Source organism: Pinus tabuliformis, chromosome 3_1 (genome assembly GCF_031772625.1).
Source record: "Pinus tabuliformis cultivar Carrire ecotype Pingquan chromosome 3_1, CPIR1, whole genome shotgun sequence".
NCBI lineage: Eukaryota > Viridiplantae > Streptophyta > Pinopsida > Pinales > Pinaceae > Pinus > Pinus tabuliformis.
This window is the reverse complement of record NC_142301.1, coordinates 352396085-352402903: the sequence shown is the minus strand read 5'-3', so window position 1 is coordinate 352402903 and position 6819 is coordinate 352396085.

Below are 6819 nucleotides of genomic sequence, written 5' to 3'. Positions count from 1 at the left end.
TGAGGAACCCTCACTGTTTTTAGAGACACCCACTTGGAATTCATTTCAGGATGCCATCAAGGAGTGTTACTACCTTGTTAGAAGCTATGAGGAAAAATACATAAAATGGACTATTCTATTTTAGGGAAGGGGCCAAGAAATGTCAGAGTTTACCAATATTTTTCATGCCCTTTGCACAAAGCTAGGTATAAGGGACTCTAAGCGTCATTTGTTACTCAAATACCGTGGGTGCCTAAACAGGCCCATCCAGGATGAGATTGAGTTCCTAGACATCTCCTCACTTGACACATCATACCAGTACATTGTCAAGATCGAGAAGAAATTTAAGCAAAATAAGCGAGGCTTTGGATCTGCAGATTTGAAGCAAGGGAAAGGTGCCCCCAAACCAGATAATAAATGACAAAGATAAGGTGGAGTGATACAAGACAATCCATCGAAGCTGCAATAAAAGAACAACATCACAAATTCAAAGAAGGACACAAGAAATTGGTGTGAGTTCCATAAGAGCCCCACTCATAACACAAGTGAGTTTCGGGCGAAGCAGTTGCTAGTGATCGAGTTGAAGGATTCAGAATCAGCTACATTTTCTCAATCTAAGTTAGGACCCAACAAGAGGAATGACAAAGGGAAGGAGATTATTGATGCGGAGCCTAGTTCCACTGTTGCCACCACTAAGATCCATAAAAATGAGCCCGAAGATCTAGAGGAGGGGGAGTGTATTTTCCACTCACAAATGTGGGTGAAGGGTTCATCGCTGGAATTCATTTTTTACAATCGGAGAAAAAAGAACCTCATTTCAGTAGAGGTCATGAATCAGTTGGGCCTACCTAGAACACCATACCTGTAGCCGTATAGTATAGGGTCGCTTCACTAAGGATGAGATCTCTAAGGCATCCAGTAGTGCGACCTTCGCTACAACATCGAGCCCTTCACAGATGACGTATTGTGTGATTTTTTTCCTCTTGACATTTGTGATGTACTATTATGAAAACCATATTTGTGGAAGCAACATGTTGCTTGCTCTGGGATTATTTCCTAGGGGAATATGTTATACAGGATATCAAAGGTAACCCCACCTATGACCACCTCTTTGATCTCTGTGAAGGAATGCAGTAAGATCATCTCTAAGATTAGGAAATTTATTTTATTTTTGGTTCACTATCAAAGTAAGGAGAAGATCGTAGCCACATCCATGGCCCTTGGGAAGGGTTCCTCCACACAGTAGAAGCAGGTGGATACGGTCATGAAAGAATACAGGGACATCTTCTCTTCACCCATAAGGGTATTGTTCTACTATCAAGTTAAGCATTTATTCGATATAACTCGTGGAGCACTTCCACACAATGGGCCAATATATCACTACTCCATTGTGGAAAATTCCAAGCATAATCGACGACATGATAAACATCGAGTGGCACACAAGTTTTAGGTGTGTGACAAAGTTTGGTTGCATTTGTAGAAAAGATGTCTTACTAGAGCCCATCAGAAGGTCAGACCACTCTGATATGGTCCTTTCACCATTACCAAGGTGGTGGGAGTAAATGGTTTGGAGTGCATCATTCCCCCATTCCTTGGTTTGAACCTAGTGTTGAATGTGGACCGCCTTCGACCATGCTTCCCACCATTACTAGACACATCAGACATTGCAGAATAACTCACACATGTAGAGTTAAATCGAGACTGCATGGAACAAGCCACAACTGATTGGATTATGGACACACAGATGAAGAATACTTGACAATAAAGGATCCAACTATATCTAGTTGTCAAAGCAAGCCAACTCCTTCACCAGGGCAAGTGGCTCACTATGGAGCAAGTTCCACAAAAGTTTCCTGATCTCATGGAGGAATTCAACGCAATGAGAACGATTTCTTCCTAAGGGGGGAGGAATGATCCAGGTGGATATTGGTGGCCACCCACCTAATCCACTTGGACCCTCACCATTGTTTCTTCTAGTTTTTCAGTTTCATTATGTGTAGCACAATTTACTATTTTGCTCGTTTTTTGGGTCCTCAACTTTTGGAGTTGATTTAATGCCATAAACCAAGTTTTTGGTAAAATGAGAGTCAACATGGGTCATTGACCGATAATGAGCACTCGAAATTTTTAGCCCTCGGATAGATATTTTTAACGAGGTATTTTGCGTGTCAAACATAGATTATATGCCACAGTTACGACCCTAGGAAGTTGGTGCACCAATTTACCCAAAGGGGTCCCATAGTTTGGCAATTCATCTGCTAGGGTTAGGCTTTCATATGTTTAGGGTTTTCCATTTGTTATCACCTGGATTGAACCTCGAGCTAAAGGAAGGCAATGCCAGGGTAACCAAAAACAACGCTTAGCCAAGTAGCTAGCCCTACGAGGCCACGAGAGGTCTCTCTCCGTAGGGATCTCAGCCAAGATGGCTGGATCAAGAAAATGATATTAGGCTAGGTATAGTAGCATAATGTTTGATTTGATTTTGAATGGTTTTGCTGGATCAGGAGGAGCCAGACAGTTAGGGCAAGGAAATTAGGTCAAAATTGCAGGGTGTTCGATGGGGCAAGGTAAGCACAAGGCTCAACACTCTAGGGTTTGATGGGTGAGGTGATTCAAGACATGTGAGGAGCTAGAAAGATCATGCAAGCAACATGGATTATTCGTAAACTGAGGAAAACATCAACTGTGAATATTTTCACAAAATAGAGCATAAATATTATGGGTTCTACCTATCAACTTGAAAACATTCACTTATAAGCATTGAAATGATTATGAAGTACAAAAAACATTTTAACATATGATCAAAATATTGAAAACTAAACTAAACATCATACCACATGAATCCCAAAGAAATAGCTGCAACTTTTCATTAATCTCCTACTGAAAACTGATACAAAATGATGTCTATTCAAAGCCTAAGCATCCAAATAAGTCCAATCCTTTAAAATGAGAAAGAATAAGAGTATATAAACATTGATTCAATCTTCTCCCATCCTCAGGGATCGAATCCCTAGGATGAGGAACTAATCCATCAAAAGCTGAACAAAAAACTAGAATCTAGGCAACCTAACAACTTCCCTCTAAAAGGGAGGAAACTGATTCATTTGTCCTCAAGATAACTTCTGATCTAATGAATCTACCTTCTAGTAACTATTATCCATCCTATTTACATTAATAGTTTCCATTTACATTAGTAAAAACATCATCCATGAGAGAAAACTCAAAATTACAGTCATGGCACAGTGAAGTGAAAATTCAGGATAAAATTTCCCTATGCACAACACTTTTTGCAGGGCCATTTTGGAGGCCTTCCCAGTGTCCAAATTGGGCCTTTAATATCTTTTTGGAATGCTCTTCAAGTCTAATTTCCATAACATCTTGAATTTTTTCATTTGGATTTCATTTGACCCTTCAAAAACGGATTCACCCAAGGCTCCTTCTGTGGCTCAAAAAGAAGGCAGAAAGGTCATTTTTTGGGTGTTTTTTGACCTTTTGGTTGACCATTTTTGCTCCAAAATCTTAGAAAATGTATAGGTTGCATGTATTCATCATTTTGAATCCAACAATTCTGACCATTTCCTCATTGAATTCCCCTAGGAAAAGCGCAGTGCCAGTGGCATTGCGGATAGAGCCAAAATTTCCGTGTTAAAAATTGCTAAATTCTTCAAAAGGCAAAAAATTCTTCAAAACTTACTCAAAATTTGTGGAGAACACCACCATCAAGTTTCTTAGTTATCCAAGGAAGCTTTAGCAATCAACCTAAGTCTATCAACCTTCTTTTTTCCTTTGAGCTTTTTTAGCCTTGTCTTCATTTGCTTGACCCTTATGTTGCAAATCTTGTTCCGGGTCCTGTAATGGCGAGCCATGTGCCTTATGATTTGATTGTCCCTGTTGGCCCTTTTTAGCAGCTTCTCCAAATGCAAATTGACCATGTGAAGCCAAGCTTCTCTATCCTCCTCAATCTCCTTCTCAAGCCTTTGTTTTGGAGTCGAGGTGGCTGGGTTTTCTTCTTCTTGCATTACTAACTTGCCTTTTTCACCTTGCGTGATTGCTTTGAGAAGTTCCTAAACCATGAGGACTTGTTTGTCACTTAGATACTTTTCCTCTTGATCAAGGTATGAAATGACATACTTAGCTCTTGCCAAGTTTTCCATCAATGCTTGGATCTGTGCATCTTTTCCCCTTATGGTTATATTTTCATTTGTTGCCTCATCTTGAGCCTCCAAGTCGACTATCTCAATGCCATGATGAATGTGTGGCTATTCTGGTCCAACATGTTCCATCAAATCAAATTCCCTTTCCTCTTCATCATTGAGGCTTTCCTCCGGCATCTTTTCTTTCCCTTTATGCACGAGCTGCACTAGTTGTACATGTTGTGTTGATGAAGAAGGAAAAGCCCCTTCCATAGTTTGTGGAGCAAGCATTTGCCTATGAGATGATTAAGAAGGCAAGGCCCCTTCCACATCAAGTGGACTCAACACTTTCCTATCCTCTACAAAGAACTTTCTAGCCCCTCTTTGATATGTTTTGTAGGCTTCTAGCTTCTTGACAACTCTAGTCTCTTTAGCCTTCTCACTTTTCTTTACTTTGGCACTGCTGGAAGGCCTTTCTACTTCTTGGGGAATTGGTGGAGGAATCTGAGGACCATTGAAGATGTCATTGGTAATGAATGTGTTCCAGGAGATGTTGAGGAGGTTGAGATGATGTAGTACAATCATCATAATCAAGGAATATTGATAGATACTACTCATTTGCTGGGGGTATGGCTTTTTCTATACAATGTAGGCCATCTTCTCAATGTTCTTGAATAAGAAATACGGGATGTTCAAAATTTTCACTCTTGTGAAGTGCAAAAGAAGCCTAATATGATAGGTGTACAATCTAGAAAATCTTCCTTGACATGTAAAATACTTCATAATGATCCTCATCATAGGGGCATACTTGTCTTCAAGGAACCTGAAAGGAAAGGTCCTCTTCTTTTCATTCATGTACCTAGATTTGATGTATGGCTCATAGTAGTGCTCATCCAAATCTTGTGCCTTATACCATTTTTCCCCCACATTTGGAATCCTTGTAGCATCAACAATGATGGAGGATGAAACTGTAAATGTCACCCTGGCAAGAGTTACCTTGTTATCATGGAGATTGGCTACAAAAAGCCTGGTCAACTCAGGATGATGTTGAACTCTTTCTACCTGCTCACAAAACTCATAACACCCTAGATGCCTGAAACAAGAGACAATCATATGAGAAGCTTGTAACTCTCTGATGTTTGATGGTTCCTCTCTCATGATTATGCCTCCTTTATGTGGTCTTCTCTAATGCTGAGGTTCATCTCCCAAGCTTTCACTGTCACTGTTGTCCTCCTCCTTATAATCTATATCCTCTTTATCCATGTTTGTTAAAATTTGAAGCTTTGAAACCCTAGAGAAGGTAATCAAGAAGTGGGTTATGGTGAATAGGGATAGGGGAAGGGGAGAGGAGTTTGTGTGATGTAGGATGAGATATATATGATGTGAGAGTGAGAAGGAGGGTACCTTTTCATAGGGACTGTTTAGTAAATAAGGGTTTAAGGATTTTGTTTTGGGGATTTAGGGTATAGGGGATAGGCGGAGGGATAATGTTTGAGGGATTTAGTGTATAGGGGATAGGTGGAGGGATTTTTTTGAGGGAATGAGGGTATAAGGGATAGGTGGAGGGATTTTTTAGAGAGAATTAGGGTATAAGGGATAGGTGGAGGGATTTGTAGGCAACCTAGGGTTTGAAAATTTAAATAGCAAACCAACTTCAAAATATTTAACAGAGTCTCGGGAGCATAGTTCAAGGAGTGCACTTACTTATTTAGAAGTTCTAGGTGGCAAAAGAGCAATTTGGATGCTTGATAGGGTGGTTTTGGTGCTTTCTGGCCCTATGTGTAACGGCTTGTACAGGTGCACAATGCTCTGGCTCTATGTGCAGTGTCGTGCAAAAATGCACTAGAAAACAAGCCCGATGCACAGTGCTCCTTCCCTATGTGCAACACTCTATCCTCTATGTGCATCGCCTCCTCAGTCTGCTCTATGCACAACACCTCTTGCTCTATGCGCAATGCCTCCTCTTTGTTCAGCCACCAATTAGCTTTAATTCCCTTCTCTCCTTCAACTCTCTTCTTTCTCTTTGTAAAATGAAAATGATGAATTTGGAAAGGAATTTGAAATCTTATATAGAGGGACCTTTTGATTTTTCTTTAGAAAAACCCACATTCTAATGTTTCTTGGAACTTTTTCTTTGTCGTCAAATCTCTGTTTAATGCTTTTCTTTCTGTGTCTCTTTTCAGGTGGATGATGCTTTGATTGAACCAATTTCTTCAATGGTTTCATTTTCTTGCAGCAAGGAGAAATGCTTGGGGCAGCTGGGAACACTTATTACATGAAATGACTTGAATTACATCAAAAAATATAAATCAACTAAAATACTCTGTTTTCATCTCAAAAACATGTTTTTGAGATGAAAATTACATTAGTGAAATAAGATCTTTGTACAATAACCATGACTTACTAGCAATCACTCTTTGTTTATTGGTCCTCCTCATACCTTTTTTGCCCTTTATTTACACTTGAAACATAACTAGAAACATAACTGCCTTAACTCTAAAAAAACATAACTGAAACCATAACTGAATACAACATGGAGATGGGTTAGCAAATGTACCTCATAAGGGAAAATTTTATTTTCTGAGAAGAAGAAAACCATCAGTGGACCATTTTGACATGACCTAGTGGAATGATCCAAAAATTCAGTATGAGACACCTAAAATGAAAATTCAAAGAGCAGATTTGATCCCTAATAGAAGTATGTAGA